This window comes from Pristis pectinata, chromosome 7 (genome assembly GCF_009764475.1).
Source record: "Pristis pectinata isolate sPriPec2 chromosome 7, sPriPec2.1.pri, whole genome shotgun sequence".
Lineage (NCBI taxonomy): Eukaryota > Metazoa > Chordata > Chondrichthyes > Rhinopristiformes > Pristidae > Pristis > Pristis pectinata.
In genome coordinates, this window is record NC_067411.1 from 487,533 (window position 1) to 507,885 (window position 20,353).

Genomic DNA, 20,353 nt, shown 5'->3' on the forward strand with positions numbered 1-20,353 from the left:
CACAATATTATAAAAGGCACAGATAGAGAGGACAGTCAGAGACCTTTTCCCAGGGCGAAAATAGCTAACGCAAGGGGGCATAATTTTAAGGTGATTGGAGGAAGGCATAAGGGGAATGCCAGAGGCAAGTCTTTTACACAGAGAGTGGTGGGTGCGTGGAACACACTGCAAGCAGAGGCTGTGGGGGGCAGATACATTTGGGACATTTAAGAGACTCTTAGACACACGAATGATAAAGAAATGGAGGGCTAGGTAGGAGGGAAGGGCTAGATAGACATTAGAGCAGAATAAAATGTCAGCATGACATCGTGGGTTGAAGGGCCTGTACAGTGCTCTATCATTCTGTATTCTATAACTTCATATATTTTTAACAGGTGTCCCCTCAGCCACCTACACTCCAGAATAAACAACTGAACTTTATCCAACCTCTCCTTATAGCTAATACACTCCAATCCAGGCAGCATCCAGGTGACCCTCTTCTGCACCCTCTCCAAAGCCTCTACGTCCTTCCTGTAATGGGACAACTAGAACTGCACACAATACTCCAAGTGCAGCCTAACCAAAATTTTAATACGGCTGCCACATGACTTCCCAACTTTTTTACCCAGCACCCCGACCAAGGAAGGTAAGCATGCCGTGCACCTTCATTACCACCCTATCTACTTGTGTGACCACTTTCAGTGAGCTATGGACTTGGACCCCAAAGTCCCTCTGTGCATCAACGCTCCCAAAGGATCTGCCATTAACTGTATATTTTCCTCTTGCCTTTGATCTCCCAAAGTGCAGCCCCCCACCCTTGTACACAATACTCCTAGTTGTCCGGAGAGTCGTTCCATACCTTAAGGCTGTGATGGAGTTTATGGGGAGTAGACGATGATAGTGAAAGTGCCTCGGCCCTGGTGTTGGTCAGTGGCCGGACAGACCCACGGATCCAACTCCCGCCAAAAGTGAAGCAGGAGCACGGCCAGTTGCGCAGGCGCAGTACTAGGGCAGTGGGCCAGGCGGTGGTCGGACACAGCGCATGCGCGGCCCTGTCGGCCGGTGCGGCCCTGTGAGCGCGCGGGGGCGCTGCAGCCGGAAGTGTTGGCGTTTGGCGCCTTCTTCCTCCCCCCCGCTCCGCTCGTGCTTGTTCGTTCACTTCCGGTCGGCATTTTGTCTGCGAGAGGGGAGCCGCGATCGCCGAGCCCGCGATCGGCCGCTGCTCGGGAGGCGCGCACCGCCGTAGCGTGAGGAGCAGAGGGAGCAGGGCAGGCCGCTGAGCCCGAGCCGAGGCCGCACAGTGGGCGGGCGGGCTGGCGGGCGGGAGAGGGAGCGCGCCGCGAGTTCACGTCCCTTCATGTCCGCCGAGTGTTGTTGTTCTGCCCGCCGCCCTGTTTATCGCCGCGGAGACCGGAGGAGACGGCTCGCCTCGGCCGCCGCGTCGACAGCGGCTTCTTCCTGAGGTAAAATCCAGCGCGCCAGCGGGAGCTTACGTCCGTATTGAGGCTCGGTGGGAGCGGGGCAGCGGGCGGGCGAGGCCCCGGACTCGGGCCTAGTCGCTCACTTGGTCCGCCCTCGGGCCCTTCCGCTCTCGCCGAGCCGGGAATGATGGCGGCTGTTCGGGCGGCCAGGCCCACCACAGTGCAGATGAGCAGGCAGGGCGGCAGTGGGTCGAGCCCGGCCTTAGGCCGCAGGAGGAAGTGCGGCCTGCCTGGTATTCGGAGTGCGGCCGGTCTGGCCCACCGGCCTCACGGGGGAGTGGGCGGGGAGCAGGCAGGACTGAGGGCCTGTGATGGAAGCTGCCGCCGGCGATCGGCGCTGTTGGCGGCCGGGCCTCGGCTTGTTGGGGGCAGGGTTTACCTCAGACACCGGTGTTGAGCGCTGGGTCCCGGTCGCAGCCGATAAATCCGCCGAGTTGGAAGGAGTGGAGTGCGGCCTTTATGGCGGTGAGTTGGTCTGGTACAAGCAGGCCGGCCCTCGGCCGCTCCTTTGTGCTGCTCCGGGGCCGGGAGAAGGCCATGGCCTGGCTGCATTGTTCGGCTGCTGGCTCTGGTTGTGGACGGCTCCTGGAATATTTGTTTGACCCGGTGAGGCCTAGTCGTCGTGTGCAGCCTGTCTGGAGACCTTGGCTGCCGGAGTATTGAGCGCGGATGTTTCGTGTGTGGTGTTTATTTGTAATTCATTTATGTTTTGTAAGTGCGGGGTAAGAATACCCTGCCTCTTTGCCGATGAACACCTGAGTGGTTTTTAATCTATTATAAACTAAGTATGTGCGTTAGGGACTGAATCTGCCTTATTCTCAGATTTCGCATACTTTGAACGAAAGTCTTTTGCATTGTTTTTACATGTTCGTGTATAGATCAGCCGATAAATGCAGAACAGTTGTTGCAGCTGTTAATGTGATTAATTTTGAAAGGACAACTCTGCCGTTGAAGTGAAAGTAAAATGTTGCTAGTGCTTCACTTGTCTGAGAATGCAAATGCACTCTTGAAACATAGTGGTTGTGTATGCATTCACGAAATTATGTATAGTCAGAGATATAGATATTCAACGTAACTATGCATTCCTGAAATTTTAGTGTGGAAGTATTCACATCTCTTGATGGGTGTATACCACCTTCGTGCACATCTCAATGGCCGGACGCTAGTGCGTCACTGCTTTACTTGTGTGGGCGAAACTCTTGTATCAATATTTGACTCAGTACGCTGCAGTGTAAACAGATGCCGAGGCTCATTGTTTGCAAACAGTGAGGCTTCGTCTTGTTATATTGTATAATCGGCATGATGTTCGCAACTTCAAATACTTGGGTCAGTTTATAAATACGATCAGGATTTTATCTTATGACGCATGTTGCAATCTGGAGGAGATATTGTCGCTATAAATACCCATAAATCCAACTGTGGAAAAACCTAATTCTCATACTTGTATCCTTTGAAGGAATTGATTGGAAGTTGCATTGGCCATATATTGTAATTGATCTTCCTTCACAATACTCGTGCTGTTTGCATATCCTGACTGTAATAGTGTATTCTGTAAAATATTTAGAAAACTTGCTGCAGAATATTGCTTGAAGATACGATCTTGGGTGGAGAAGACTTTCATTTGCATCCTCTCATAATCACTAAATTCCCTTTGACCTATGACATTCTTAGGTTCATGTGATTGCTATTTTAACTCTAGGATTTTTTTTAACCTAGTAAATTTAGAAAGTTCTGACTTCTTGAAATTGTAGTGTCTGATGGTACATTGGTTTCTGACAATGATTTAAAAAGCTTTATTGGATTTCAGTCTCAAAGAAGAGAGCATGTTTGTATTTTTCCTTGGAGTACCCTGACAGTTGCATGATTTGAGGATTTACCAGTTTACACGTTCTAATGTAAAATGTCCCTCTGTCTGCGCTTTATCATCAAGTGCAAGTGATTTTGGTTTTCCTAGTGCATTGAAATTAAAACTATGCTGGAAAATAGGGTTAGCATATGTGATGAGAAAACAGCCTTTGATCAATGACTTCATTGGAACTTTCATTGCATTAATTCTTATATTTATCATATTCTTGTATAAAGAGGCCACAGATATTGGCTGACCTGAGATTTCCAGCAAATGCAGTCTTTTTGATTTGTATTTATGTTCTGACTACTGTTTAGAAGAGAGGAAGGTTATGTTTGTTAAATAAATCCTTTTTCTTATTTCTGTTTTAAATTTAGGGGAAATGGATGTGATTTCTGACAAAAGTCTGAACATCAAGTTTTAGGAGTGCATTTTAGTGTAATGTAGAGATTACAAAATTCAAAAACAATTTATTATAATTAGATTGGAACATACTACATGGTCAAATCATAGAATTATTATGGCACAGAGGTTACTTCCTGTTATTCTCCATTCTGTTACCTTGATGTTCTCTAAGCTATTCTCACTAAGGTGCCATTTGAGGTTCATTAATTTTGGGTGGCACGGTGAAGCTGAAGATAGTGTTGCTCCAGAAACAGGTTTGATCTTGACCATGGGTCTGTCCATGCAGTGTTTGCACATTCTATCCATGACTGAGTGTTTTCTCTGGGTGCTCTGGTTTCCTTGCACATCCCAGAGATGCATTGATAGGTTAATTGCCCACTGTTAAGTTTCCCCTTACTGTAGAGTAATGACAAAAGGAATCAAAGAAGGCTTGATGGGCATGTGACATAGAGGATTAGCTGTAAGGAGAGGTTGGACAAACTTGGATTGTTTTTGCTGGAATGTTGGAGACTGAGGGGTGACTTGATAGAAGTGTACAAAAATTATGGGAGCCATAGATGGGATAGATAGTCTTTTTCCTAGGATGGAAATGTCAAATACTAGAGGCCATAGGTTTAAAGTACAAGGAGGAAAGTTTAAAGGAGATGTACAAGGCAAGTTTTTCTTAAAGCAGACTGGTAGGTGCCTTGGACACATTGCCAGGGGAGATAGTACCAGATACAATAGCTATGTTTAAGAGGCAGATAAGCATATGAATGGGCAGGGATTTGAGATGTACAGACCATGTGCAGGCAGATAGGATTAGTTAATCGGCATCATGGTTGGTATAGACATGGTGGGCTGAGGGGCCTGTCCCTGTGCTGTATTCTGTTTTCTATGAATATTAGCAGGGGTTCAGGGAAATAGGGAGAAAATGATGTGAATGAGGTTGTTTCCCTGGAGATGGCATGGTTTCTGGACTGAATGACCACCTTATAAGATATAGCTTCTAAAGCTTCTCAGACCTGGGCCTCTGTACCTCCCTCTGCAACTGGATCCTCGACTTCCTCATCAGGTGACCGCAGTCAGTACTGATCGGTGATAATATCTCCTTGCTGACGATCAACATAGGTGCATCTCAAGGACACGTGCCTTAGCCCACTGCTCTACTCTCTACACTCATGACCATGTGGTAAAGCACAGCTTAAATGCCATTTATAAATTCACAGATGACACTGCTGTTGTTGGTAAAATCTCAGATGGCGACGAGGCATACAGCAGTGAGATAGGTCGGCTGGTTGAGTGGTGTCGCAACAACAACCTTGCACTCGACATCAGCAAGACCAAGGAATTGATTGTAGACTTCAGGAAGGTAAAGTCGGGAGAATATGCACCAGTCCCCATTGAGGGGTCAGCAGTGGAAAGAGTGAGCAGCTTCAAGTTTTTAGGTATCAGCGTCTCGGAGGATCTGTCCCGGGCCCAACACATTGATGCAATCACGGAGAAGGCATGCCAGGAGGAGATTTGTATTTCGTTAGGAGACTTGGTATGTCACAAAGACTCTTGCAAATTTCTTTAGATGTATGGTGAAGAGCATTCTGACTGGTTGCATCACAGTCTGGTACGGAGGCTCCAATACACAGGATCGTAAGAGGCTGACTTAGCCTGCTCCATCACAGGCACAACCCTCCCCACTGTCAAGGACATCTTCAAGAGGCGGTGCCTCAAGAAGGCGGCATCTATCACTAAAGACCTTCACCATCCAGGACATGCCCTGTTCTTGTTATTACCATCAGGGAGGAGGTACAGGAGCCTGAAGACACTAAACAATTCGGAAACAGCTTCTTCCCCTCCGCCATCAGATTTCTGAATGCCCCATGAACCCATAAATAGCACCTCATTATTCCTTATTTTTGCACTATTTATTTTGTAATTTATAGTAATTTTATGTTTTTGCACCGTACTGCTGCTGCAAAGCAACATATTTCACGTCATAAGATGGTGATAATCTGATTCTGATAAGACTGTGCTCCATAGTAGTCACTCTGATTATTTAAAAGAAACTTTGTTTTCCTCTCATCTTTTCTATACCTTCTACCATTACTTTGAATTCATGATCCCTGGTCTTTGAGTCATCTGCTTTTTTTTCCATCTAACAGCATTACTGGCAGTGCCAGCATTGGTAACCCTTGTTGCCGCTGACTTGAATTGCTGTGGTCCTTCTGTTGGGGCTTTCCAGAATTTGAACCCATGATAAAGGAGGGATAATGATACAAGTTCCAAGTGGTTAGAGATGCATTGCACAGAAATGGGCCCTTCATCCATCATATCCATGCAGACCTTTTTGCCTATCTACACTATTCGTATTTGGTATCAGTATTGGTTTATTATTGTCACTTGTACTGAGGTACAGTGAAAAGCTTGTCTTACAAACCGATTGTATAAGTCAACACAATCCTTCTAAGTCTTGCCGATACAAGTGCTTTTCTAACTGCCTCTTAAACATAGTGATTGTATCTGATTCAACAATCTCTTGGCATGTGCAAACGAAACATAACCTTCAGGTCCCCTTTAAAAGTTCTTCCTCTCACCTTAAACCTCTATCCTCTTTTTGATACCCCTAGCACGGAGGAAAAGATATTCACTGTCTACACCCTCTATGCCCCTCATGGTCTTATATACCTCTGTCAGCTCACTCTTCAGCAGCCTCCTCTAGGGAAAACAAATGCAGCCTATTCAATCTCTCCCCGTAACTGAAGTCCTCCAATCCAGGCAAATCCTGGTGAATCTCCTCTGCACACTCTAGTGTAAGCACATCCTCCTTGTATTGTGGTGACCAGAACTGCATGCAGTACTCCCAGGTATGGCCTAGTCAATGTTTTGTAAAGTTGCAACACAACATCCCAATTTATATTCTGTGCCCTGACCCATGGACATAAGCATGCCATATGGCTCCTTCACCATTGTATATATCTGTTTCTACTTTCAGGGAACTATGGGCTTGTACCCCTATGTCTCTCTGTTCATCAAAGTTCCTCAGTGCCCTGCCATTTACTGTCCTACCCCTATATGCTTTCCAGAATGCATGAGCTTACACTTCTTGGGATTGAATTCGATCTGCTAACAGTCTGCACTATTTCCACGCACCCCCCCCCCCCCCCCCCCCCCCACCACCACCACCACCACCACCATCTGATCTATATCCTACTGTAGCCTTAGACAATCTTGCTATCCACAACTCTGCCAACTCATCTCCTACATTAACATTCAAGTAGTTAATATATATCACAAACAACAAAGTTCCCGGCACTGGTTCCTGCGGTACACTATTAGTCACAGACTTCAATCAGAGAAACACACTTCCACCAATACTCTCTGCCTTCTATCACTAAGGCAATTTTGGAACCAGTTAATCAGCTTGCCTTGGTTCCTGTGCCTTAACCCTCTGGACCAGCCTACCACATGGGCCCTTGTCAAATGACTTACTAAAATCCAGAGACAATATCTACTGCCCTACCTTCATCAATCTCCTTAGTTGCTTCCACAAATTAGTGAGACAGGATTTCCCTGCACAGAGTCATGTTGACTGTCCTTAATCAGTCCCTGCTTTTCCAAATGAAATTAAATTGCAATCCTTAGAATTTTCTCCCAATAATTTCCCTACCACTCATGTAAGGCTCATTGACCTCTAGCTACCTGGCTTATCTTTGCTACTCTTAAGTAAAGGAATCACACTATCTATCCTGTAGACTTCTGGTACCTCACTTTATGATGTAACTTGGAGGGAAGCCAGCAGGTGATGCAGATATCATGAACCTCCTCTGCTCTGGTCCTCCCTAGGTCAGATGTTTAGGATGTGCTGTTGGAGTACCTGGCGAGTAACTGCATTGCATTTTTTTTGGATGTTACATACTGTAGCCACATGTGGAGGGAGTGAATGTTAAGGGTGTTGGATGAAAGGTCATTCTGCATGGTATTGTTGGTATCGTGTATGTTGGAGCAACATTGAAGAATCTGAAGTTCTTTTTTTTCACAGAGTCGTGAATATCTGGAATGATCTGTCAGAGAGGAGGTGGAGGCAGATACAATTACACTTGAAGGCATTTGGATGGTACTTGTATAGGAAAGACATAAAGGGATACAGGCCTAAGGTGGGCATATGTCATAGAAGGTCATCATGGTTGGCATGGACAAGGTGGGACAAAAGGGACCATTTCTGTGCTGTGTGATTCTGTTATTCTCTAATTCATCCAGGAAGTGAAGATTATTGTAGATGGTGGAAAGAATTTGAGGTGTTGGGAGAGAAGATGCCAAATAGCTACAGGTAGCCTGGGGTCTAACCTGCTCTTGTAGGCATGACATTTACATAACTAGTCCAGCTGCGCTTTAGGTTATTAGTGTTTGTTTGTTGATGATCAGGCTCTATTGTGAATATCAATGGGAGATAACTTACCTTGCCCTTTGACACTAATTGTTGCAAACATATTTGCCTTATTTAACATAGAACATTACAGTACAGGCCCTTCAACCCATGATGTGCTGACATTTTATTCTGGTCTAATATCTATCTAACCCTTCCCTCCTACATAGACCTCCAATTCTCTATCATTCGTGTGTCTATCTAAGAGTCTCTTAAATGTCCCTAATGTATTTGCCCCAACAACCTCTGCCGGCAGACCCATCACTGTGCTTTTAAAAAAAAACTTGTCTCCGACACCCCCCCTGTACCTTTCTCCAATCACCTTAAAATTATGTCCCCTCGCGTTAGCCATTTTCACCTTGGGTGAAAAGTCTCTGGCTGTCTCCTGAAGTGTATCACTTCACACTTCTTTTGGGTTGAACTCCCATCTACCTTAAATGATTTTCTACACTTGCATAAAATGCATGGAATGGAAAAAGGTCATCACAGGAATTTATTCTCCACTTGCTACCTCATGGCCTTATTCATCTAATTTGGAGGATCCTTCTATTTCCTGCTTCCCCTGGCCTCTGTCTGGCCTGCTCCCCTCAGCCTAACCTTAGAGCTGAAATCTTTTACCTGTGGAACCATTCTGCTAGATCACAATGGTAGCCTCTCTTGGACCTTCATGTTCTTCCTAAAATGTACTGAATAGAATTGGATGTGACTTCAATGCAGTCAAATCAATGTTGTATAATAATCTTATCTGCATTTGTACTCTTGCCTCTAATTACACTAAGTCCTTGTTATCTGTGAGGGGTAGGAACACAGACTTCCTGCAGATACCAGTAAGGCAGCTGGCAATGATGCAGACTGCAATAACAAATAATGTTGTGGTTAACCCCTCCTTGGAGATGACTTAGAACAGTACAGCACAATACAGGCCCTTCGGTCCACAATGTTGTGCCGACCTTTAAACCTTGCCTAAGACTATCTAACCCCTTCCTCCCACATATTCCTCTATCTTAAATTCCTCCATATGCCTATCTAGTAATCTCTTGAATTTGACCAATGTACCTGCCTCCACCACCGCCCCAGGCAGCGCATTCCATGCCCTAACCAATCTCTGGGTAAAAAAAACTTTCCTCTGATATCTCCCTTGAACTTCCCACCTATTAGTTTAAAGCCATGACCTCTTGTATTGAGCATTTGTGCCCCGGGAAAGAGGCGCTGGCTGTCCACTCTATCTATTCCTCTTAACATTTTGTACACCTCTATCATTGTCTCCTCTCATCCTCCTCCTCTACACAGAGCAAAGCCCTAGCTCCCTTAGTCTCTCCTCATAATGCATACTCTCTAAACCAGGCAGCATCCTGGTAAATCTCCTCTGCACCCTTTCCAACGCTTCCACATCTTTCCTATAATGAGGTGACCAGAACTAGACACAGTACTCCAAGTGTGGTCTAACCAGAGTTTTATAGAGCTGCATCATTACCTTGTGGCTCTTAAACTCGATCCCACGACTTATGAATGCTAATGTCCCATAGCTTTCATAAACTACCCTATCCACCTGTGAGGCAACTTTCAGGGATCTGTGAATATGGACCCCCAGATCCTTCTGCTCCTCCACACTACCAAGAATTCTGCCATTAACTTTGTACTCCGCCTTGGAGTTTGTCCTTTCAAAGTGTACCACCTCACACTTCTCTGGATTGAACTCCATCTGCCACTTCTCAGCCCAGATCTGCATCCTATCGATGTCCCTCTGCAATCTTTGACAGTCCTCCACACTATCCACAACACCACCAACCTTTGTGTCATCTTCAAACTTGACAACCCACCCTTCTACCCCCTCCTCCAAGTCATTAATAAAAATCATGAAAAGCAGAGGTTGCAGAACAGATCACGTGGGACACTGCTAGTCACAATCCTCCAATCTGAATGCACTCCTTCCACCAAAACCCTCTACTTTCTACAGGCAAGCCAATTCTGAATCCACATGGCCAAGCTTCCCTGGATCCCATGCCCTCTGACCTTCTGAAGAAGCCTACCACCTGGAACCTTGTCAAATGCCTCACTAAAATTCATTTAGACCACATCTTACAGCACTACCCTCATCAATCTGTCTTGTCACCTCCTCAAAGAACACTATCAGGCTTGTAAGACATGATCTGCCCTTCACAAAGCCATACTGGTTGTCCCTGATCAGACCATGATTCTCTAAATGCCCATAGATATTATCTCTTAAGAATTCTTTCCAACAGCTTGCCCACCACAGATGTAAGGCTCAGTGGTCTATAATTCCCTGGACTATCCCTACTATCTTTTATGAATAAGGGGACAACATTTGCCACCGTCCAATCCTCTGGTACCATTCCCACTCAAAGATCCTAGCCAACGGCTCAGCAATCTCCTCCCTCGCCTGGCAGAGCAGCCTGGGGAATATTCTGTCAGGCACCGGGGATTTATCTGTCCTAATATTTTCTAACAGCTCCAACACATCCTCCCTCTTGATATCTACATGCTCCAGAACATTAACCTTACCAACACCATCCTCAGCGTCATCAAGGCCCCTCTCCTTGGTGAATACTGAAGGAGAAGTATTCATTGAGGACCTCACGCACTTCCACAGCTTCCAGGCACGTCTTACCACCTTTATCCCTAATCGGTCGTTCCTTTCGTCTCATCATCCTTCTGCTCTTCACATAAGTGAAAAAAGCCTTGGGATTTTCCTTAACCCTACTCACCAAGGCCTTTTCATGTCCCCTTCTTGCTCTCTTCAGCCCCTTCTTAAGTTCTCTCCTTGCTACCCTATATTCCTCAAGAGACCTATCTGATCCTTGCTGCTTAAAATTTATCTATGCTGACTTCTTCCTCCTGACTAGATGTTCCACCTCTCTTGTCAACCATGGTTCCTCCACCCTGCTATTCTTTCTCTGCCTCACTGGAACATGGCTCTGTCTGCACACTCAGCCCACACTCTGGACCCTGGCTCTGACATCAAATGCAATTTGTCTCATGACAGACAGGAATCTTAAACACTGCAGGTGATGGCTCTGGAAGAATGTGTGATGTTTACTAACTAGTAACATATGACTGACCTCTTGAGTAGGGAGATGTGCGGATAGTAAGTCAGTGGATCACAAGGGCTTGGTTCGTAATATCCAAGATTTCATATGCTTTTTCTGTTTCTCAATATATCCTGCCACCTTCAAAGATTTATGGATATATACTCGACATCCCTCAGTTGCTCCATGCAGATCATATATTGCTTTGTTCTTTCTGCCAAATTACATCACTTTCTACTGCTCTGTATTTCATATGCCAGTTGTTTGCCCATTGTAAGAGCCATTTCTTGTAGTCTATTGTTAGCCTTCTTGCATTTTACCATACTTCCATGTTTGGTGTCATTTTAAGCTTTTTGGAATTTGTCTTGTATGCTGATAGGCCACTTGTATTCTTAAAAAATAAGTGTTCCTAGTGCTGACATCTGGGCAGCAATACTGCTTACCATTCCTAAATGTGAGTGACAGATTATCATGACTCTGCTTTGTCCTTGAGCCAATTTTTTACCCATGCTTTTGTTGCCCCCTTTATTACATGGAGCTCATTTTGCCAACCAGGCTTTTAATGTCAGATATCTTTTGAAGATCCATATGGATAGCATCTACAGTGGTGAACCTCTGGAATTTTCTGCCCCAGAGAGTTGTGGAGTCTAGATCATAAGAGGTATTTTAAAGGGGTAGATAAATGAAACATCAGAGAATTTGTGGCTGTGGCAAATTGGCACAGAAGAGATGAGGCCTGGAGTAGATCAGCCATGATCATATTGAATGGTGGGCCGGGTAGCCTATTTCTATTTTCTTGTGAATTGTGACCCCTTTATTCTTCATTACTTCATCAAAAAAGATCAGTATGTTTGTGAGAATCACTTTAACACATTTGCGCGTTCCCCTTTTTTCACTCAAACTTTGTATTTTTCCCCCCCTCGATTAAGCATCTCCATTAATATAGTTGAACTTGTGCTGTAATCTCCAGGCATGTCATTACATTTCTTTTTGAACAGTGATATTATGTTTGCCAATTTCCTGTCCTCTGGAGGTATCTCTATCTGTGGAGTATTGGGAATTTCACTGTTATGAAATCTCAACGTTACCCCTTTTTAAACCATTTTAGAGGATTTGAATGTTGCTGGCAATTTTTATATATACCTAATTGGCCTTAAAGTTGGTGATCAGCTGTTGCCCTGTATCACTGCAGTCCTTTTGGTGTAGCTGTTTTCACGATACTGTTGGTTAGACTTCTAGCACTTAGAGCCAGCAAGGAGAGAAGATGGCAGTTCACTTTTAGTTCAGAATGGTCTGTGACTTAGAGGACCACCAATGTCCTCTGCTTTAGAGGTCCTGGCTGGTTTGTGCTTCACAGCAATTAACCAAAATTTATCCTAGCACTTAATGAAGGAGTAGTGCATTGTCACAGGTCCATATTTCTTGGTTGAAATGTTTTGTCAAATTACCGTCAACCACTTTGATATACAAAATAGTGTATTTTGAAGGGTCACGAGTCAGTTTCTATTTTATCTTGACCATCACTGCTGAAGTAAATAGTGAAATTAAAGTCAGAGCATTTTTAGTGGCCAGCAGGAGTCTGTAAAATGAGCAGGTTTCATTTAGACAGCACTGGAGGTTGGGAATGAAGCTGGAGCTTCAAGTTGGCAGCTCCAGTAGCTTCATCACTGTGCTGCCTAGTGTTGATGTACTTGAGATTCTGGGTGAGCTAACAGTTGATGGATACGAGAAAGGTTAACTGCATTTAGTAGGTACATAATCTGGTTTAGCAGGGATGCATCCTAAACTGTTGAGGGTGGAACAGATGGGGAGGGAGGAGGTGGGATAAACCATGGACTCAATCTTCTAAACATGTATAGGTTCGGGGATAGATGTTTGGAAAAACTATGTCCAAGTCTTCCAAGGAATTGAAGTCCATTTAAATTTTAAAAACAAAAAAAAAATCTAGGAAATATTTTATGTTGGATAATGTGGTAATTTCCATTGAAGGCATTTATTTCAGCAGAAAGCATGCCCAAGATCAGAGATAGCAGGCTAGGTGAACACTGTACTGTGCTACCGTGGCATTTGTTTTCCATGTTCAGTGCCAGCCATGATGAAATTTAGATTGGTGATTGTGTGATGTGGGCCACATTCTCTAGGAACTGGCTTAAAACAATTTGGATCATGCTAGCCTCTAATGTCTTTCAAATGGTCAGGAGAGATTTTCAACTCATTACTTTCATTGTCTGTCTTATAAAGCATAATTTTTGAGGAGTCACCATTGTGTTGTACTGTACACGGTGGATCTGTTACGTGACTTTTAATGGAAGTCTCCGCATTTAAAAGGAAAGTCCTGGAGTGGATTGGAATATTTTCTGTTTTGCTTTGAACAAACTGGCTTACAGGTGAAAGTTTGGAAAATTGCTAAGCAATTCTGGAGCCTCTGCTTTAGAATTGCAGCCATTTGTTGATTTGCATAACAATATATTTCATAGATTGAGTTGTACAGCATGGAAACGGGCCCTTTTAGTCCAACTTGTTTATGTCTACCAAGATGCCTAGTTACGCAAATCCTATTTGGCTCATATCACTCTAAATATTTCCTATCCAGCTACCTATCCAAATGTCTTTTTAAACATTGTAATTGTACCTGCCTCTACCACCCCCTCTGGCAGCTTGTTTTGTATTCCCACCATCTTCTGTGTGAAAGACTTGCCCCTCAGATCCTTTTTAACTCTTTCCCCCTCACCTTAAACCTATGCCCTCAGTTTTAGACTCCCCTATCCTGGGAAAAAGAATGTGACTGTCTACCCAATCTATTCCCCTCATAATTTATATATCTTTATAAGATCATCCTCTGCTTCCTTTGCTCCAGGAAAAATGGCCCCAGCCTATCCAAGCTCTCCTTATAAGCCCTCCAGTCCAGATCACATTCCTGTGAATCTTTTCTTCACCTTCTAGTTTAATCACATCCTTCCTATAATCATTATAACTGGAACTGCACACAGTACTCTTAAGTGTAGCCTAACCAACATTTTGTACAACTGTATTGTGACATCCAACTTGTATACTCAGTGCATTAGCTGATGGAGGCAAGCATACCAAATGCTTTTATCATCACTCCGTTTACCTGTGTCTCCACTTTCAGGGAACTTCTACCCCAAGGTCTTGCTGTTCAGTAACATTCCCCAGGACACTGTCATTCACTCTGTCTGCCCTGAGTTGGCTTAACATAGCAAAATGCATTAATTCGCATATGTCTGATTTAAATTCCATCAGCCATTTCCTTGCCTACTTTCCCAGTTGATCTTGATCCTGTTGTAACCTTCTTTCTTCACTCAATCTGCTGGAAGAACTCAGCAGGTCAAGCAGCACCTGTGGGAGGAAAGGAATTGTGGATGTTTCAGGTCAAAAACCCTTGGGTCGACCTGAAATGTCGACAATTCCTTTCCTCCCACAGATGCTGGTCAACCTGCTGAGTTCTTCCAGCAGATTATTTGTTGCCCTAGATTCCAGCATCTGCAGTCTCGTATCTTCTTTCCTCACTGTCCACTATACCACCAACTTTATCATCTGCACACTTAATAATCGTGTCGCCTAAACCCTCTTCCAAATCATTAATATATACGACAAATGGTAAAGGACCCAGCACTGATCGTTGCGGCACACTACTGGTTATTGACCTCCAATTTAATAAGCAACCCTCCGCTACCGCTCTGTCTCCTGCTGTCAAGCCAATTTTGTATCCAATTTGCCAGCTTACTCTGATTCCCTTGTTCTAACCTTCCAAACCAGCCAACCATGTGGGACCTTGTCAAAGTCCATGAAGACATCTACCACCCTCCCCTCGTTGATCTGTTTTGATCACCTGAAAAAAAAACTTAATTAAATTTGTGGGACATGATATCCAACAATCAAAGCCATTGCCTCTGCCTAATTGGTCTTTGTCTTTACAAGTGCAAATAAATCCTGTCCCTCAGAATCACCTACAGTAACTGTCCCACCACTGATGTAAGGCTCACTGGCCTATAGTTTCCTAGCTTGTCCTTGCAACTTTTCTTAAACCTTCTCCATCTGCCCATCACCCATGCACTACTCCCACTGGGCTTCCTCCTCCAACTGTTCCCATCTGCCCACCCTGCCTCCCTTATTTGGTTCCATGCTCCACCTTCCTTTCCTGTCATATTCCTTCATCTGCAGCCCTTTGTTGCCTCCGCCTATTACCTCACAGCCTCTGTTGCTATATCCACCCTCCTCTCACAACCTGACTCCATCTGCCAATCAACTCCTCCTGGATCCACCTATCACATGCCAGCTCTTGCTCCATACCTCCCCTTCACCTCTTTATACTGACTGACTGTCCACATAAAGGGTCTCAACCAGTAATGTCAACTGTCCACCCTCTACTGATGCTGCCTGACCCGCTGAGTTCCTCCAGCATGTATCTTTATATGTACAAGAATCTCTGCCATAACCCTAACATTCTGGAATACACCTGGTCAGGCCCTGGGTATTTATTTGTGTTTACGTGCTTCAAGATGCCAATACCACCTCCATTGTATTGTTGATGTACTTCAGGGTATCACTGTTCTTTTTCATGAACTCACTGGCTTCCACGACGTTCTTCATAGAACCATAGAAAACTATAGCACAGAAAACAGGCCATTCGCCCCTTCTAGTCTGTGCTGAAACATTATTTTGCTAGTCCCATTTACCTGCCCCCAGCCCATACCCCTCCAGACCCCTCTCGTCCATGTATCTATCCAATTTACTCTTAAAAGTTAAGAGCAAGCCGGCATTTACAACATCAGATGGCAGCCCATTCCACACTCCCACCACTATTTGAGTGAAGAAGTTCCCTCTAATGTTCCCCCTAAACCTTTCCCCTTTCACCCTAAATCCATGTCCTTTCGTACTTATCTCTCCTAATCTAGGTGGAAAGAGCCTACTTGCATTAACCCTGTCTATGCCCCTCATCATTTTGTAAACCTCTATAATATCTCCCTTCATTCTTCTCCGCTCCAAGGAATAAAGTCCTAACGTGCTCAATCTTTCCCTGTAACTCAACTCCTGAAGACCCGGCAACGTTCTAGTAAATCTCCTCTGCACTCTTTCAATCTTACTGATGTCCTTCCTGTAGTTCGGCAACCAGAACTGCACACAATATTCCAAATTTGGTCTCACCAATGACTTATACATCCTCACCAAAACATTCCAACTCCTATACTCAATACTTTGATTTATAAATGCCAGGATGCCAAAAGCCTTTTTTACAACCCTTTCTACCTGTGACTCTACTTTCAGGGAATTAAGTATCTGAACTCCTAGATCCCTTTGTTCGTCCGCACTCCTCAGTGCCCTACCATTTACTGTGTATGTCCTCCCTTGATTTGTCCTTCCAAAATGCAACACCTCACACTTGTCTGCATTAAATTCCATCTGCCATTTTCTGGACCATTTTTCCATTTGGTCCAGATCCCTCTGCAAGCTTTGAAAGCCTTCCTCGCTGTCCACTACACCTCAGATCTTAGTGTCATCCGCAAACTTACTAGTCCAATTTACCACATTATCGTCTAGATCATTGATATATACAACAAACAACAATGGCCCCAACACAGATCTTCATGGTGAAGAGGAGTATTCATTTCAGACCCCGTCCATCTCTTGTAGCTCCACAGATCACCACACTGATCCTTAAGGATACTTAGTCTCTCCCGGGTTCCCTTTTTCCAGAGGTATCTTGTGTTCCCTTTTTGCCCTTCAAGTTTATTCTCTTCCTTGCTGACAATCAACACGGGCGGACCTCAAGGATGCGTGCTTAGCCCGCTGCTCTTCTCTTTCTACACTTGGTGGAGAAGATGTTTCCAGTGGTGGGAGAGTCTAGGACCAGAGGCCACAGCCTCAGAATAGAACAGCATTCCTTTAGAACAGAGATGAGGAAGAGTTTCTTTAGCCAGAGGGTGGTGAATCTGTGGAATTCATTGCCAGGGAGGCCAAGTCATTGGGTGTCTTTAAAGCAGAGGTTGATAGGTTCCTGATTAGTAATGGCGTCAAAGGTTACGGGGAGAAGGCAGGAAAATAAATCAGCCATCATCGAGTGGTGAAGCAGACTCGATGGGCTGAATGGCCTAATTCTGCTTCTATGTCTTATGGTCTATGGTCTTATGACTGTGGCTAGGCACAGCTCAAATGCCATCTATAAATTTGCCAGTGACACCACTGTTGTCAGAATCTCAGTTGGCAACGAGGAGGTGTACAAGAGTGAGAGAGATCGGCTGGTTGAGTGATGTCACAACAATTTCACACTCAGCGTCAACATGACCAAGGAATTGATTGTGGGCTCCAGGAAGGGGAAGTAGGGAGAGCATACGCCAGTCCTCATTGAGAGGTCAGCAGTGGAAAGAGTGAGCAGCTTCAAGTTCCTGGCTGTTGACATCTCAGAGGATCTATTTTGGGTCCAACACATTGATGCAATCATGAAGAAGACATGCCAGCGGCTCTACTTCATTTGGAGTTTGAGAAGATTTGGTATGTCACCAAAAAACTCTTGCAAATTCCTACATATGTACCATGGAGAGCATTCTGACTGGTTGCATCACTGCCTGGTATGGAGGCTCCATTGCACAGGATTGTAGGTTGTAGACTCAGCCAGCTCCATCATGGGCAAAACCCTCTCTACCATCGAGGACATCTTCAAAAGGTGGTGCCTCAAGAAGGCAGCATCCATCATTAAGGACCCTCACTATCTGGGACATGCCCTCTTCTTGTTACTACCATTGAGAAGGAGGTACAGGAGCCAAAGACCCACACGCAACGTTTTAGGAACAGCTTCTTCCCTTCCACTATCAGATATCTGAAAGATCCATGAATACTAGCTCATTGTTCCTCTTTTGCACTATTTATTTATTTTTATAACTTACAGTAATTTTTGTCTTGCACTGTACTGCTGCTGCAAAACAAAAAATTTCATGACATGTCAGTGATAATAAACTTGATTCTGATTCAGTAATTTCCTCTCTAAGTGCATCCTACATTCTTTATGATAAAGGGACATGCTTGATCCCAGCTGCTTATATCTGAGATATGCCACCTCCTTTTTCCTGACTAGAGCATCACTATTCCTCATCAACCAAGGTTCTCTGAACCCTGCCAGCCTTGCTCTTCATTCTGTCAGAAACATGCTGGTCCTGAACTCTATCTCACTTTCAAAAGCCTTCCACTTGCCAGAACACGGAACAACACAGGAACAGGCCTTTTGGCCCACGATGTTGTGCTGAACTAATTACTGGTTTAATTACTACACCAGCCTCTTCTGCTTACACAAAGTGCATATCCCTCCATTCTCTGCGTATTCTAGGCACCCAACAACTTTCCCTGCACGTCTCCTGTGAACTTACCTCCTCTCACTAAATGTACGTCCTCAAATTTTAGACATCTTGATAGATGCCTGCTGTCTACTCTACTTGTGCCTTTCATAATTTTACTAAATTCTATCAGGTTCCCCTCTCAGCCCTTGCAGCTCCAGAAGGGGGGGAAAAACATTTGTCCAACCTCTCATAGCACATGCCCTTTAACCCAGGCAGGCATCGTGGTAACCTCTTCTACACCCTCTCCAAAGCCTCCACATCTTCCTATATGAGACGACCAGAAATGACTGCAATACTCCAAATGCAGCCTAACCAGAGCTTTGTAAACTTCTGGACTCTTGAACTCGATGCCTCGACGATTAACGGCAAGCATTCCATGTGCCGCCTTTACCACCTTATTAATGCTGACCTTCATAAGTCAGGCTGTTGAGTATAAAAATTAGGAGGTCATGGTGCAGTTGTACGGGATGATGGTGAGGCCATACTTGGGAGTATTGTGTTCAGTTTTGGTTGCCCTTCTATTAGAAAAGATGTTATTAAACTGAAAGGAGTGCAGTAAAGATTTACAAGGGAGTTGCCAGGACTTGAGGCACTGAATTATAAGCAGAGGTTGGACAGGCTAGAACTTTGTTCCTTGGAGTGTGGGAGACTGAGAGGTGATCTTAGAGGTGTACAGAATCAGGAGGGGAAAGATTTAATAGGACCCTGAGGGGCAAGTTTTTACAAAAAGGTGGGTATCTATGTGGAATGAGCTGCCAGAGGAAATGGTTGAGGCAGGTACAATAAAAGCTTTGATGGGTACATGGATTGGAAAGGTTAGAAGGGCCAAATGCTGGCAAATGGGACTATCTTGGATGGGGCATCAATGTGGATCAATTGGGCCAAAGGGCCTATTTCTGTGCTGTACAACTCTATGAACCTGTGCAGCCACTTTCAGGGAGCTATGGACTTGGACCCCAAGATCCCTCTGTACATCAATGCTGTTAAGGGTCCTGCCATTAACTGTGTATACTGTCCCCTTACATTTGATCTCCCAAACCTCACACTTGGCTGGATTAAACTCCATCTGTCACTGCTCTGACAATTTCTGTAACTGATCTATATCCCGGTGTATCCTTTGGCAGTCTTCTACACTATCCACAATGCCACAAATCTTTTATATCCTTTGCGAAGTTACTAATTACCATCCACGTTTTCATCCAAGTTATTTATCAAATGTTATTTTCATCCTAACAGCAGAGGTCCTAGTACGGATCCCTGTATAACACCACTCCAGCCAGGTTAAGTCCTATCGACCACTACCTTCTGTGCTCTATAGGCAAGCTAAGTCACCGTGGATCCCATGCATCAGTCTTCTGGATGAATCTCCCACGTGGGACCTTGTCAAATGCTTTACTAAAATCCGTGTGGGACAACATCCACAGTTCTACCCCATCAATCAGCTTCTTCACCTCCTCTCAGAACTCAAATCAAATTAGTAAGATATGACCTGCCCCCCACAAAGCCATGCTGACTGTCCCAAATTAAACCATGGTTCTCCAAATGCTCATAAATCGCTGAAAGCGTAGTTCGCAGAAAGCAGCGTCATGGGTAGATAGGATGGTGAAGAAGACGTTTGGCATGCTGGCCTTCATCAGTTGGGTCATTGAGTACAGGAACTGAGAAGTTATGTTGCAGTTATACAAGACAGCGGGGCCGCACTTAAAGTATTGTGTATAGTTTTGGTCGCCCTGTTATTGGAAAGATGTTATTAAACTACAAAGAGTGCAGAAAAGATTTACCAGGATATTGCCTGGACTTGGGGAGGTGGGGGGGAGGGCCCTGAGTTACAAGGAGAGGTTGTGTAG

General features: G+C 44.6%; 1 protein-coding gene across 1 annotated transcript in view; it reads left to right on the forward strand.

Annotated features, from left to right (window-relative positions):
• Positions 1-1,099: 1,099 nt before the first annotated feature.
• The window catches only part of LOC127572471 (nipped-B-like protein), a 469,472-nt gene continuing 450,218 nt past the window's right edge, over positions 1,100-20,353 (forward strand). Inside the window, exon 1 of the mRNA XM_052019793.1 lies at positions 1,100-1,442. The gene's annotated coding sequence lies outside the window, so the exon portion shown is untranslated. The remainder of the gene's footprint in view (positions 1,443-20,353) is intronic.